The 15,008-nt window shown below is 39.9% G+C and overlaps 1 protein-coding gene across 8 annotated transcripts in view; it reads left to right on the top strand.

Moving 5' to 3' along the window:
- ADD3 (adducin 3) overlaps positions 1-15,008 on the top strand; it is a 174,116-nt gene that overhangs the window by 115,036 nt on the left and 44,072 nt on the right. Inside the window, exon 1 of one of the 8 annotated variants that reach the window (XM_030807290.1) lies at positions 1,115-1,169. The exons of 6 other annotated variants lie outside the window; for them this stretch is intronic. The gene's annotated coding sequence lies outside the window, so the exon portion shown is untranslated. Of the gene's footprint in view, positions 1-1,114; positions 1,170-11,045; positions 11,066-15,008 lie in introns of those variants that run through there. One more of the 8 variants, XM_030807300.1, reaches the window with a different exon arrangement.

Raw genomic sequence — 15,008 nt, 5'->3', positions numbered from 1 at the left:
TTACTTGGTAGTAATTGGATTTAGCTGTCTTCTAACTTCATAAGGATGTAAGAATAAAGCACAGGTGTGGTATCATAGCAAAAAGCACTAGCCTGGGAATCAAGAGACTGTTTTACCTCTTTGGACATTAGTTTCTTTACCTATACAATTAGGAATTTGGGTTAGCCTCCTCTAAGATCTTTTCTAGCTTTGAGTACGCTAATTTTCTTTGTGAAGACACATGACTATTCCAGCAATGCTAAAGGGAATATACTAGAATTGAGAGAAAAATGTTTGGATGTTAACTCAGTCATTCTTATAAGTGACATGAAAACTAAAGCTTTACTTTAAGAAGTTGTGTCTGTCAGGAATTTTGAAATTTACTTTTTAATATCTGAGTAGTAGAACTAGCTATATAAATCATCTCATCAGCATTTTCAAGTTGAAATTAGGCCAACCTCCTGCCACAAGTGTTTTCGTGGACCTTAAACATTGGCTACTCAGTGTACAGCTATTAGTTGTGTAGCCTTGGGTAAAAGTGGCTTTCAAACTTTTTTCAGTATATTTTGTATCATGACCCAATCATGACACACATGAACCACTTTACATCTCTGAAATAAATTTCTCTTACAACACAGAAAACGCTATTTTCTGTTCTGTTTCATTTCAAAAAATATTGGTTACATTTTACTATCCCTTTAAACTCTGGAGGAATACAGTTAAACTTCGACTTTTACAGTTATGCTGGAGCAAAGCTTGCCAACGAATTTGCTGTTAAATATTGAAATTAGAAGATTTTTAAATAGATTTTTATTTGGAACTTTAATAGAAAATCATAGTTAATATCTCCAATAATACTCTATCTTTTCCTAAGTACATAATATAAAGAAAATGGAATATTTTTTTACCAAGCCCTGTGCATCTGCCCCTCAATCTCCTCCTGTTTACTCCAGTCTGCTATGCAAGCTTTGTCTTATTTATGCATACCCTATTAGTGAGAACTAATACACATATCGCGACATGAAAAGCATTGAGAGGGCTTTTCTAGGGAACTAGATATAATGTGTCATGTACATTAGATATACAGTGTCAAATTACCATTGATAAACCCTTTCTTTATCTTCATCACCAGAGTTATCTCCCAGAGCTCCACGGAATTTCCTTTCTCTGCTTTAATGTACTTTAAAAAGGTAATTTTGCTAAAAAATGCATATGGTAAAAAGATGAAATAATATAAAAGGGCATGTGACAAAATGTTTTTCCCACCCTAATCCCTCAGCCCCACTCCCCAGAGGGGAATTTATTTTTCAAAAAAATGTCGATGAGAGAGAGAGACAGAGTGTGTGTGTGTGTGTGTGTGTGTGTGATCTACCTGAATATCTTTTTAATCCATATAAAATTATACCATGCATACCATTATGTATCTACTCTTTTCTTTTTCTTTTTTTTTTTTGAGACAGAGTCTCGCTTTGTCGCCTAGGTTGGAGTGTAGTGGCGCGATCTTGGTTCACTGCAACCTCTGCCTTCCAGGTTCAAGGGATTCTCCTGCCTTAGCCTCCTGAGTAGCTGGGATTACAGCTCGGCTAATTGTTGTATTTTTAGTAGAGATGGGGTTTCACCATGTTGGCCGGGCTGGTCTCAAAACTCCTGACCTCAAGTGATCCACCTGCCTCAGCCTCCCAGAGTGCTGGGATTGCAGGCATGAGCCACTGCACCCAGCCTACTTCATTCTTTTTAATGGCTTTATAGTACTTTATTGTGTGGATGGATGTACTGTAACTCAGTTATTTCTCCTTTGATGGATATTTGGATCATTTCCAAGTTTGTTCCCATCCCCTCTCCATCAGACGTACTTACGCTATCAGTCTTCTCCTACCTCCATTTTGGGATAGAACCCAGAACTCGGGTACTATAGGGAAGGTATAATAGTGCTGTGTGGAAATAGAAAATTCCCTCACCAACTTCTATTTATCAGACTAGGGCTCCAAAAGTAGGCCGCACTATCCCAGGCATTCATGGGTTGGGGCGGGGGGGCGGGTAAGAACTGCCCCGGGAGGAAGTCATTTCTCCTCAGAGCAGTGAAAGAACATTGGGTTCAAAGTTGGGTAACTTGGGTGTGGTATTGGGGTGGGTCACCTGACCTCCTTGAATGCTCAGTTTTACCATCTATAAAATGAGAGATTGAAATAGATGAGTTTTAATGTCCCATCCAACTTCCATATTTATGTAGTATTTTTGTTGGAATATTGATTTAAACTGGATAACCCAAATTATATGACGTTTCTCGTATTTAAATTAAAAACATCTTTTGTATATATTGTGTGGTCTGTAATTTATTTGACCTTCCATATGGCCTAAGCTATTTAAAGTTTAAGAATGTAAAAAAGGAAAGTTGAATATCATTCTATATTTTACGTAAACTATCCTTTTCTAAAAAGTCAATTTCAAAAGTATAAAACCCATTCCAGAATTAAAAGCAAATCCTTTTTATCAAGCTTGAATACTTGAGGAAGAAGATTGTGAGGTTATGTTTGTTTTTAAAATGGATCCTTATAATTTTCAGTGAGTCCGACCATTCAGAAGTAATCCTAGGGCTTTGAAACTTGGCTTCAGGTTTCTTGTTTAAACTGTTTGCACATTCTAGCCCTTTAATCCATCTCCTTGTTTCGTTAAATGCTAAAACTGACATTATTTAACTAAAGTTTTCAGATTTGATGCTGAGGAAGCTGCTTTAGAGGTGAACTATATCCTGCCGGAAGAGTTACAAAGTTACATGGCAAAGTTATAAAGTAACAAAAGCAGTATTTTTGCTGCATCACACATAGGATATTTAGCATTGGGTAGCATTGCCTGTTTCACAGTTTTAGTTTCATAATTCAATCAAATGACAGCTGTTCTAAAGATAAAATGATGTAAGGACTTCATTTAGTTTGTGTGATTACAACTGGAAGATAAAAGACATTTTCTTGGCCAGAAGGTAGGAGAGTTTGTATGTTTGTGTGGTGGTTACCTTAGTTTCTTGGCAGAAGGCTTAATATACCTTGAATATACTTTTCTATAATCTGAGAATCTGAGACATTATTTATTATTCAAATAATGCTAGATAATTATTAGTATTCCTTGTTAATTTTCATACACATTTTTTGACATACAATTCCACTTAGCAAAATGTATCGAAGACCTTCTAGCAGCCAAGCACTGAATTAAATGCTGGGAGTACCTAGGTAACTGAGACAGTCTTGCTTAGAATCCTCTAAAATGACAACTGCTCCTGTTTCTTGCGTTGTTGGAGCTTTCTCATATCCACTGGTGATTGGAACTTGGCAAAAAAAAAAAATTATTTAAATTCGAATCTGTGAAAATAGATGAAAAGTATGTTTTCAGTGTTTAAAAAGGAGGTCTTAATGTCTTAGTACAGTGTCAGTTACTTTGGAGGCACACTCTTCTGTATGAGGCTCTGCTGGTGACATCAGTTTCTAACTAATTGAACTCTAAGTAATGCTGTGGTGCTTGGACTAACTAATTGAGCCTAAATTTTTGTCTACTAAAACGTATCTGATGTATGAAAATCTGTTGCAATTATTGTGCTTCACATATTACGATTTTTTAACAATTGCTTACATGAAACCACGCTTGAAAATGGTCACACACTGTTTTGAAGATACATCCTGATGGCTTCTTTGTCAAATTACCCCATCCATTGTGGCATATATAACTAAGGAAATTCTTCATAGTTAGAAATATACAGGATGCTGCTGTCTACAGGATGTTGAACAAACTTTGTCTAAAGCATTTGAAGCCATTTTAGGAAAACAGTCCTATGGTAGCAAAGTCAGTCAAATAGATTGTAGTTTGAGCTGAAACAGAGATTTTAAACGAGAGAGGGGGAAGTCTCATTACCCTGGTCTGTTACGCAGTCCCAGAAGGCACTGCTGTTTCTCTTTTGGAGCCCAGCATTTGGCTAGGGTCCTGTGACACACAGTGGGAATTCACTTCCTATCAGGAAATGCTGTTTTTCAATGTATTATCTTGCTGAGACAACCACAGTGAACAATAGGCTATTAACGTTTTAGAACAACAAGTGTCATGACTAAGCCAATATTTGCTTTGTTTTGAGTATCACTCTTAAAAAAAAAAAAAAAGCTTTGGCTGAGCTTCAGAATACATTTGACCATCAGTAACTGTTGAGCATAAAAGTCATGACAGTTAAAAAGATCAGAAAAAAAATGCTTTAATAGTGGTTATGACCTTTTGCAGGCTTAGCTTACTCTCTACACACTTCCTGTCCTTAGATGAGAATGAATTATTTTAAACATACCTTTTGGGTATGAAAAATGTCCATTTAAAGACCTATTTTGAGTTTTGGAAGCCACAAATTCAAGTTCTATAAAACATTAAACTGTCTTACGAGTTAGCTTATTTGGTTTACTTCTCTCCACAATTATTAATAAACTGGAAAGTCCTTAAGGGCAGGAATCAGAGCTGTGCCTTAAATAGTCGTTATAGCCTTTTCCTAACACCTGAATTAGCATTTGCTGATTGATTGGATCAGTAGTTTCTTTGGTGTTTGAAGATAACATTTTTGTATCATTATTTGTACCTGGTCTCAAAACATGGCGGTAAATATAGATTTTTAGAAATTGCTCTTTTTATGTATGTATTTACTTATTTTAAGTATTTCCAGATACAGATAATGCTCTTCTCATAAGACATTTCATATTCAGGTCACAATATTCATTACCTCAACCATCTTGGATACTTGGCCAGTCTTATCAAACCATGAATAGCCCAGTTTTCAGAGTTTGCTCTAGATTCCCTGTCCTGGTTTATTCTAAGACAAGTAGAGAATGGGGGTATTATGAGTCAAGAGCCTTACTCACCTCAGTGAGTTAATAAACCCTTATTGAGTAACTCTAAGTGGACAGTAAAGAAAGGAAAAAATATTGACCCAGTTACTTGGAGCCAACGGACATACTCAAATAATTAAAAGGCAATACAGACTATGACAAAGTGCTTTTAACACTAAGGTTGCGGGGAGAGCTAAGATGGAGGAACTTAGGAAAGTCACTATGGAAGGGGTTGGCTTTTGAATAAGAATTCAAAGTATAGACAAATACTGGATGGATGGATGGAGATGAGAGGGGAAAACAGTCCAAGTGTATAAGATACGGTGAGCATCCTGGCTAACACGGTGAAACCCCGTCTCTACTAAAAATACAAAAAATTAGCCAGGCATAGTGGTGGGCACCTGTAGTCCCAGCTACTCAGGAGGCTGAGGCAGGAGAATGGAGTGAACCCGGGAGGCGGAGCTTGCAGTGAGCCGAGATCATGCCACTGCACTCCAGCATGGGTGACAGAGCAAGACTCTGTCTCAAAAAAAAAAAAGAAAGAAAAAAGAAAAAGAAGTATAGTGAGCAAAGCAACAATCAGGGGGATGGCTTTTTTTTTAGGAAGAGTCATTTCCCTCTAAACCTAATAGGGATAGACTTTGAAGTCTTTCCTATCGTTTTTTCAGGGCCTGAATTTTAGAAGCCCCAGGCTGATAGCTAAGTATTCTTTAAAGATGGGACTTCCTGGATGCTTTTTTATTTCCTTGGGGGAGGGACTGAGGAAATGGTGTTTTTGGAAAACTATAGTAGTTGGCTTTGTGCTTCTTTGTTGCAACCAAGGATCCCAGGGTTGTAGTACTCTTACTACCTTTTAAAGGTTTAAAATAACACTTTCTAGCACTTTACAACTTGACAGAACCTTTCCTAGACAATAGAGATCAAAAGTAGACACAAAATATTTACCAAACTCTGGAGAGCTACTTAAGTTACTAAGCTCCTCATAGATAGCTTTTTATTTGACAATAAAGTACTTGATGTAGGCTTTAAGTCCAGCTAAATAGACACTATAGAACTAAGCTGTGAGTCTAGTCTTTGTGAGCCTCAGAAAAACAAGAGTCCTACTTCAAGCTGGAATTTAAAATATAGCAAGCAATTTCAGTGGACCTTTCAGGCATGTGTGAGTGGGCACAAAAAGCTGAGTCATGAAGTTTACTCTTCCTGGTGAATTACCATGAAAGCTTGAAAGAAAAGCACTCTCTATTTTAAAATAGTAAAAATTGTTTTAGATTCTTATGGAAATAACACCAACAAAATGTTTTGTATATTAATCATGAGCAAATACCTACAAACCCCTTAAAATCAAGAAATTGTAACATGAGGCATTACCTGGCTTTTTAAAAATAAAAGTTAACAGTTTATTTAATGTACAGTAGCACCTGAAATGTGCTTAAAATTGTGCTTACCAAAATCTTTAGTTAAATAAATTTCTAAGTGCAGTTCATGTTTTAAATTTTTCTTATATGAACAGATCATATGGTCTACAGTCTTATGTATCTCATTCTAATCTAGATAAAGTGAAAAGTATTGGGTAAGATAAATTGAGGGACTTGGGACACGTCACTCTCTCTCTTAGTATCTGTTATACCTTTCTCCATATGAGAAATGAGGTAGAATAAGATTTGATAATATCTTACATCCTTTTAAGCTCTAACACCTTTAAATTCTAAGGATACTATTCCTCTTTTTGCTCTCATTAGGTAATATCAGGGAAAAACTCCTCTTGTTGGAAGAGTTCTTAGTTGTATTTACAAAGCAATGTTGTTTCTCTACAACCCTAAAAAAGGTATGAAAGTTATTCTTCGTTGTTTTAAAGTCTGCATTTCTTTTGTTTTTGATAAACTTTCCTCCATAAATTAAATAGTTAATTATCTCTTTTTCCTGAATTTGATATTAGACTTCTCAGGTCTTTTGCCAGATTTTCTCATTTTTTATTGAGAGTTCAGTTTCTAGCAGTGGACTGGAGACTTGGGTTGTTGTCTCTTTATCTTCTCATTATTTCCAGTTTCTTCATGTTAGAAATAATTTTAATTCCCCCCCCCTTTTTTTGATATGAATTAGTTTGGTGTCATAACATATCAATGTATGCGTACATTTTTAGAATTCTTATTCATATCAACTAGGCCTACTTTTCAAAGCTAAATCCTGTTTTATCAGGACAGAGCCTAGACCTCTTTAAATGCACCCACAAGCTTGCATGGCAGTTAATGTCCAACACAGTTCAAAATGAAATAATGGGGCATATATAATCTGGAGACCAGGATCTAGAGAACTTTTTCTGAAGTTCATAATTATAGTTTAGATTACACTTTGTTGAAGATTTAATTTGGTGAATACCCAGGGGATTTTACTGACTGGAATCCAGGTAAACAGTCAGGAGCAGATTCCCAGAAATGGGCAATAGTGTGTCCGGAATTGGTGGGTTCTTGGTCTCACTGACTTCAAGAATGAAGCCGCGGACCCTCGCGGTGAGTGTTACAGCTCTTAAGGTGGCGCGTCTGGAGTTTGTTCCGAACTTCTGATGTTCGGATGTGTTCGGAGTTTTCTTCCTTCTGCTGGGTTCGTGGTCTTGCTGGCTCAGGAGTGAAGCTGTAGACCTTCGCGGTGAGTGTTACAGCTCATAAAAGCAGTGTGGACCCAAAGAGTGAGCAGTAGCAAGATTTATTGCAAACAGCAAAAGAACAAAGCTTCCACAGTGTGGAAGGGGACCCGAGCGCGTTGCCACTGCTGGCTCGGGCAGCCTGCTTTTATTCTCTTATCTGGCCCCACCCACATCCTGCTGATTGGTAGAGCAAAGTGGTCTGTTTTGGCAGGGCACTGATTGGTGCGTTTGCAATCCCTGAGCTAGACACAAAGGTTCTCCACGTCCCCACTAGATTAGCTAGATACAGAGTATGGACACAAAGGTTCTCCAAGTCCCCACCAGAGTAGCTAGAGTGTCGAGTGGTGCATTCACAAACCCTGAGCTAGACACAGGGTGCTGGTTGGTGTGTTTACAATCCCTGAGCTAGACACAAAGGTTCTCCACATCCCCACTAAATTAGCTAGATACAGAGTGTCAACACAAAGGTTCTCCAAGTCCCCACCAGAGTAGCTACAGAGTGTCGATTGGTGCATTCACAAACCCTGAGCTAGACACAGGGTGCTGATTGGTGTGTTTACAAACCTTGAGCTAGATACAGAGTGCCAATTGGTGTATTTACAATCCCTGAGCTAGACATAAAGGTTCTCCAAGGCCCCACCAGAGTAGCTAGATACAGAGTGTCGATTGGTGCATTCACAAACCCTGAGCTAGACACAGGGTGCTGATTGGTGTATTTATAATCCCTGAGCTAGACATAAAGGTTCTCCACGTCCCCACCAGACTCAGGAGCCCAGCTGGCTTCACCCAGTGGATCCCGCACCGGGGCTGCAGGTGGAGCTGCCTGCCAGTCCCATGCCGTGCGCCTGTACCCCTCAGCCCTTGGGTGGTTGATGGGACTGGGCGCTGTGTAGCAGGGGGTGGCACTCATCGGGGAGGCTCGGGCCACACAGGAGCCCACGGAGGGGGTGGGGGGCTCAGGCATGGTGGGCTGCAGGTCCCAAGCCCTGCCCCCCGCGAAGACAGCTAAGGCCCGGTGAGAAATCGAGTGCAGCGCCGGCGGGCTGGCACTGCTGGGGGACCCAGTACACCCTCTGCAGCCGCTGGCCTGGGTGCTGAGCCCCTCGTTGCCCGGGCCGGCTGCTCCAAGTGTGGGGCCTGCCAAGCCCAGCTCACCCAGAACTCCAGCTGGCCCGCAAGTGCCACTCACAGCCCCGATTCCCACTCGCTCCTCTCCCTCTACACCTCCCTGCAAGCTGCGGAAGCAGGCTCCGGCCTTGGCCAGCCCAGAAAGGGGCTCCCACAGTGCAGCAGTGGGCTGAAGGGCTCCTTAAGTGCCGCCAAAGTGGGAGCCCAGGCAGAGGAGGCCCCGAGAGCGAGTGAGGGCTGTGAGGACTGCCAGCATGCTGTCACCTCTCAATAGGAATGAGTCCAGGTATGTGAAAAGTCAATATGAGTGAGATTCAGTAGGTGTCAAAGTGGTAGCACATAGGCAGTTTAGGGACAGGGAATTTTTGGTAAAGGGTGGTGATTGGTAGAAGTCCAGATCCAATCAGTACCAGGGAGATCTGCATGGCATCAGAGATCTACTGCCATATGCAAAGATGTGAGCTATCAGGTGACCTCAGGGAACAGTGGCAAATGATAGAAGGGTCTAAGACTGAGACGTGGGTCCTAGGGTTCAGGCATAGACCTTCAATTGTAAAAGTATTTGAAGTTACCTGATAGAGAAACAAGAAAGTGAATTAGGCTGCTTGAGAGTGAGTGGAGTGGCTCAGAGTTTAAAGATTAAGAAACAGACTTGGGCCGGGCATGGTGGCTCACACCTGTAATCCCAGCGCTTAGGGAGGCCGAGGCGGGCAGATCACCTGAGGTCGGGAGTTCGAGTCCAGCCTGACTAACATGGAGAAACCCCTTCTGTACTAAAAATACAAAATTAGCTGGGCGTGGTGTTACAAGCCTGTAATCCCAGCTACTAGGACAGCGGAAGCACGAGAATCGCTTGAACCTGGGAGGCGGAGGTTTCAGTAAGCCGAGATCGCACCATCGCACTCCAGCCTGGGTGACAGAGCGAAACTCCGTCTAAGAAACAAAAAGAAAAAGAAAAATTGTGGGCGCAGTAGCTCACGCCTGTAATTCTAGCACTTTGGGAGGCCGAGGTGGGCGGATCACGAGGTCAGGAGATCGAGACCATCCTGGCCAACAGAGTGAAACCTCATCTCTACTAAATATACAAAAATTAGCTGGGCATGGTGGCACGTGCCTGTAGTCCCAGCTGCTCAGGAGGCTGAGGCAGGAGAATCGCTTGAACCCAGAAGGTAGAGGTTGCAGTGAGCCGAGATCATGCCACTGCACTTCAGCCTGGGGACAGAGTGAGACTCCATCTCCAAAACAACAACAAAAAACAGGCTTGATATGGTTTGGATTTGTGTCCTTACCCAAATCTCATATTAAATTGTGATTCCAAGTATTGGAGGTGGGGTCTGGCAGGAGTTGATTGGATCATGAGGGTTGTTTCTAATGGTTTAGTACCATCTCCTTAGTGCTGTCTCGTGATAGAGTTCTCACAAGATCTTGTTGGTTCAAAGTGTGTATGTAGCATCTCCTCTTTCGCTCGCTTGCTCTCCTGCCACCATGCGAAGACATGCTTGCTTCCCCTTCACCCTTCTGCCGTGATTGTAGGTTTCCTGAGGCCACTCCAGCCAAGCTTCCTGTATAGCCTGTTGAACTGTGGTAAATTAAACCTCTTTATAGATTACTTAGTCTCAGATAGTTCTTTACATCAGTGTCAGAACATCAGAGTGGGAACAACTGCAAGACTGACTTGATGCTGAGATGCTGAACTAGTTTCTTAGGGTTTCTCATAATCCAAGGGTCCCAGAGCCTGGCATGAACCTGCAAGGTGTTGGTTCAGCAGTCTCCAATGTGAGTAGAATAGCAGAAATGCAGCATGTATGTACACATGGCAAGAAACCCACTCGCCTTAGAAAGTGGCTTTTTTTATTTTATTTTTTTGAGACTGAGTCTGGCTTTGTCACCCAGGCTGGAGTGCAGTGGCACGCCAGCTCAGCTCACTGCAACCTCTGCCTCCCAGGTTCCAGCAATTCTCCTGCCTCAGCCTTCCAAGTAACTGGGATTACAGGCACCCACCACCACGCCTGGCTAATTTTTGTATTTTTAATAGGGATGGAGTTTAGTAGAGATGTTGGCCAGGCTGGTCTTGAACTCCTGACCTCAAGTGATCCACCTGCCTTGGCCTCTCAAATTGCTGGGATTACAGGCATGAGTTACCACACCTGGCCCTGAGCAAGTGGCTTTTAAGTCCACCCTTGCTTAAGTGAAAATATATTCCATAGTATTTTATGATTTAATAACTGCGTTAACAGTGTTTCTGCTATGATGGAAGCAGTACAGCCTGCTGCATCTTTAATTTGTGGTTGGCCTTCATTATGAATCTTCACTTTTACAAAGAAATGTTTGTTCATTTGATGTGACAAGAATGTTCATATTTTTCTTGCTTTAGATTTCCTTGGAAACACTGACTGACAGGGTTTCCACATGCCGTTGTGGAAAACCAGAATGTTGCATTGTACTTATGTATATCAGATGTCTTGTTCAGGTTAGTGTTTTGATGATTTGTTATTTCTGAAGAGCTGACATTGATTCTGCAAAGGTGTGCTATCTATTCACACTGTTGATGGTAAAATGCTTTCAAAAATAGATATTAGGATGGAAATTCCTTTGGAACAGTGTATGTTTTAGTTTCCTAGAACTGCTGTAACAAAGTATTGTAATCCCGGTGGCTAAAAACAACAGATCTATTCTCTTACAGTTCTGGAGGCCAGAGGTCCAAAATCAAGGTGTTGGCAGGATTGGTTCGTTCTGAGGGGTCTGAGGGAAAAATCTATTCCATGCCCCTCCCTGGGCTTCTCATGGTTCCCAGCTTGCAGCTTGGTCCCTGGGCTTGTGCTGCAGCATTTCAATCCCTGTCCTGTTATCACAGGGCTTTTTTCTTCCTGTGTGTCTTTTCTGTTATGTTGTCCAAATCTCTCTCACTTTCCTCTTATAAAGATACTAGTCGTTGGATTTAGGACTCACCCTAATCCAGTATGATCTCATCTTAATTTGATCTACAAACCCTATTTTTAAATAGGCCACATTGTGAGTTTCTGGGGACATGAATTTTTAGGGAAGACACTATTCAACCACTATAGTATGGTAGTATGGCTGAATGTCAGTCTTTAGATTTAAAAGATGATTCATTTGAAAAAGCCAGTTTTTGACACATCCATTTTGAGAAACAGATTTCTGAGATTGATAAAAATCTCTTTTCGTGAACTTCCACTTAAAACCATTAACCAATTGCTGAAGTGGCAGGTTATAACCAAAAAGTATTTTTGAAAGTAATTTTCAAGTACCGTTATCTGTGCTTAATAAGATGCATTTTCATGGCACAATATTAGGCGTTTCATAAAGAAAACAGATCAAGTTGTGATGATCTTGAAATGTTCCTTAGCAGCCAAAATCTGAAGGCAGAAACTCCTCCTTCAAATCAGACTGCTTTGCAGTTGCAGTGTGTTGAGTTACCTACAGTTTTTGGATTGACTTTTGCAGCTGTATTTTATAAGTTATGAAAGCCAAAAGTCTTTAGCTTGAATATCTGAAATAGTAGATCAAAATGAACTCTTGGTAATTATGCCCTGTGGTTCTTTAATATTTTTTTGTGTATTTTCCTCCAATTTTTAAAATAAGGAACTTTGTCTCATTTTTTTATGCCTTTCCATCCCTCCCTTTCCCCCACCGTGGCATGTCACAATGACTGTATTAGGAATGGAACACAGAAATAGAGTCCATGGTAACAAATCCGTTTCCTAGACTAGCTTTTTCAGTGCATATTTTGCAGACTCAGCTCATTTTTAATAATAAGCTTTGTTGGATTATTTGCATTTCTTCAGTTAAAATCTAATTTCAGCTTGTGAAATAGGTAGATGTAAGATTGGAATTTGGGGAAGTTAAATTTCTTATATTATTTGTATTTGAATATTCATTTTAGAAAAGGTCCACTGAGATTTGTAGAGTGGGTATGCAGTATATGAGAGTTGATGTTTCTTTAAAAAATAAAAATAAAAATAAAAAAGCTTTTTGCCTAGAAAGACTACCAAAGAAGAGTCAGAGACTTAAGGTATCTCCTGAAATTGAGAGCAATGAGTGTTTATTTAAAAATAATTTCTAGTGATTCCTCTTTTTAAAACCTCTCGTTTATCATGAGCTGTCAAGTTCTGGATAGTTTCCTGGATCTCAGTTTTAAAATTTTCTCTAATAGGAGGGAACTCAACAGAAACTAAATGTCTGAGACGCACATCCAAGTAATCAATCCACTAGTCTCTGTCAGCTTTCTTTAAGGAAGGGGTTGGGATGTGGGGTGGGGAACCCTTCTTTTGTTTCTCAACCATTTTCCAAAACTCCATGTTGAAGACAAATGGTGACTAAGGGAATATATATAGAATGTTCATCATATTTTGTAGAAAGGAGAGTAAAGGCACACCAAGGCCATGTGTCTTTGGGTTCTGTAAGATACTTGAGGGATTGCCTTTCTGTGGTTGTTTTACTCATTTCATAGGAAAAAATATATATATATGTACACACATGTGTACATATGATATATGTTTATAATATATATTATAATATGTATAAAATGTTTCATATTTACTTTTCCAAATGGTTTATTTTGGGAACAATTCAAGTTAATGTTAGATAATGACTAATGATTGAGTTTGGACTTGAAGAAATACTTTCTCTGAACTTTCTGTACATGTTTTCAACTTTGTAACCCTGCCCCTTGTATGGCCGTTGTAATTGGTAAATTTGACCTAATTATAATAAAGATTTTTATTTCAAGTTACCAATGAATGTTATTTTCACCTCTACCAATGTCTAAGCAAGTAACTGCCTCTCTTCCTCTCCCAGCCCCCACCATCACCTCAAGTACAGAAATCTGTTTTCCTCACTGTTCCTTGTAACAGGTAACGTAGATCAATAAAATATCCTTCATCGTTAGTGACACAGAGGTTAGATTGATCCTCAGCATTGTCCAACTCTGTCTTTAGTCTTTGAATCACCCTGTTGAATGATTATATTGACATAACAAGGACCTACTTGACTTTTTTTTTGGGGGGGCGGGGGGACAGACAGAGTCTCGCTCCGTCACCCAGGCTGTAGTGCAGTGGCGTGATCTCAGCTCACTGCAACCTTCACCTCCTGGATTCAAGCGATTCTCATGCTTTGGCCTCCCAAGTAGCTGGGACTATAGGTATGTATCACCACGCCCAGCTAATGTTTTGTATTTTTAGTAGAGATGGGGTTTCACCATGTTGCCAAGGCTTGTCTTGAACTCCTGAGCTCAGGCAGTCCGCCTGCCTTGGCCTTCCAAAGTGCTGGGATTACAGGTGTGAGCCACCATGCCCAGCCCCTACTTGACATTTTTTTACTTACTGTTCTGCATTTACATTGTGAACAATGTGTGTGTTATGACTACATCTAACTGCTTTGTTCCAATCACAAGCAGACTCATGTTTGCTAAGAGTTTATATTAATTCATATTATATTTTTATTTATAAAACAAAATTTGAAACTGAAACACCCTCTTAGCTGTGGCCTCCATTTGACACTTATTTTATCTTTTTTGAATGACTGCTTAGTCAGACATCAGCTTCCATTAAGTACAGAACATTTAGTACCACAGTGGGTTGCTGTTACTATTTTATTTCATTTTGTTATTGTTGTGGAGTTTTTTTCCCTTGACTTTAAGTTGGATTTTAAACTAAGGCTCAGTCCTAACTTTTACTAAACAACTATAGATTTATTGTTTCCTGGACTTCATATTGATGTTTAGAATTTAGTTTTAAAGATAACAGAAGTCATTTCAAAAGAACAAAAAGGGGATTCAGGAATTTAAGAATAATATAGATCAATCTGACAATTCCAGCAGCAGGCCAGAGAGTTAGGTAGGTTTCCACATGTGTAGGTTTGATAGCCATGGAAGACTTCGTGCAAATTTTATTGCTACTTTCAGAATATTTACTATTTCCACTTTGGTGTTGAGTATTGTGATCATATAATATTTTCAGCCCCCCCGCCCCCCAATAAAGTCAGTGATCTAATGGCTGGATATATCTCTAGGAAATGATAGTCCTTTGAGCCATCTCATCTTTTTTGGCTAACTCCACCATACCTGTTAAGATCTATAACCATGAGTAATTTCCTTACTTGTGAAGAACCTTTGGTAATCTGAGACAAATTTATTAAACCTCAGTTTTTATACTACAAGGCTACAGTAACTAAAAGCCTGGTACTGGTTCAAAAACAGACACATAGACCAATGGAACAGGTTAGATAACCCAGAAATAAAGCCACACACCTACAACCATCTGATCTTTGACAAAGTCAACAATAACAAGCAATGGGGAAAGGATTCCCTATTCAATAAATGGTGCTGGGATAATTGACTAGCCATCATATGCAGAAGATTGAAACTGGACCTTTTCCTTTCACCATATACAAAA

The sequence above is a fragment of the Nomascus leucogenys genome, chromosome 3 (assembly GCF_006542625.1).
Source record: "Nomascus leucogenys isolate Asia chromosome 3, Asia_NLE_v1, whole genome shotgun sequence".
In the NCBI taxonomy this organism is placed as follows: Eukaryota; Metazoa; Chordata; class Mammalia; order Primates; family Hylobatidae; genus Nomascus; species Nomascus leucogenys.
The sequence above is the reverse complement of the archived record's forward strand: the minus strand, read 5'-3'. Positions and strand labels throughout refer to the sequence as shown.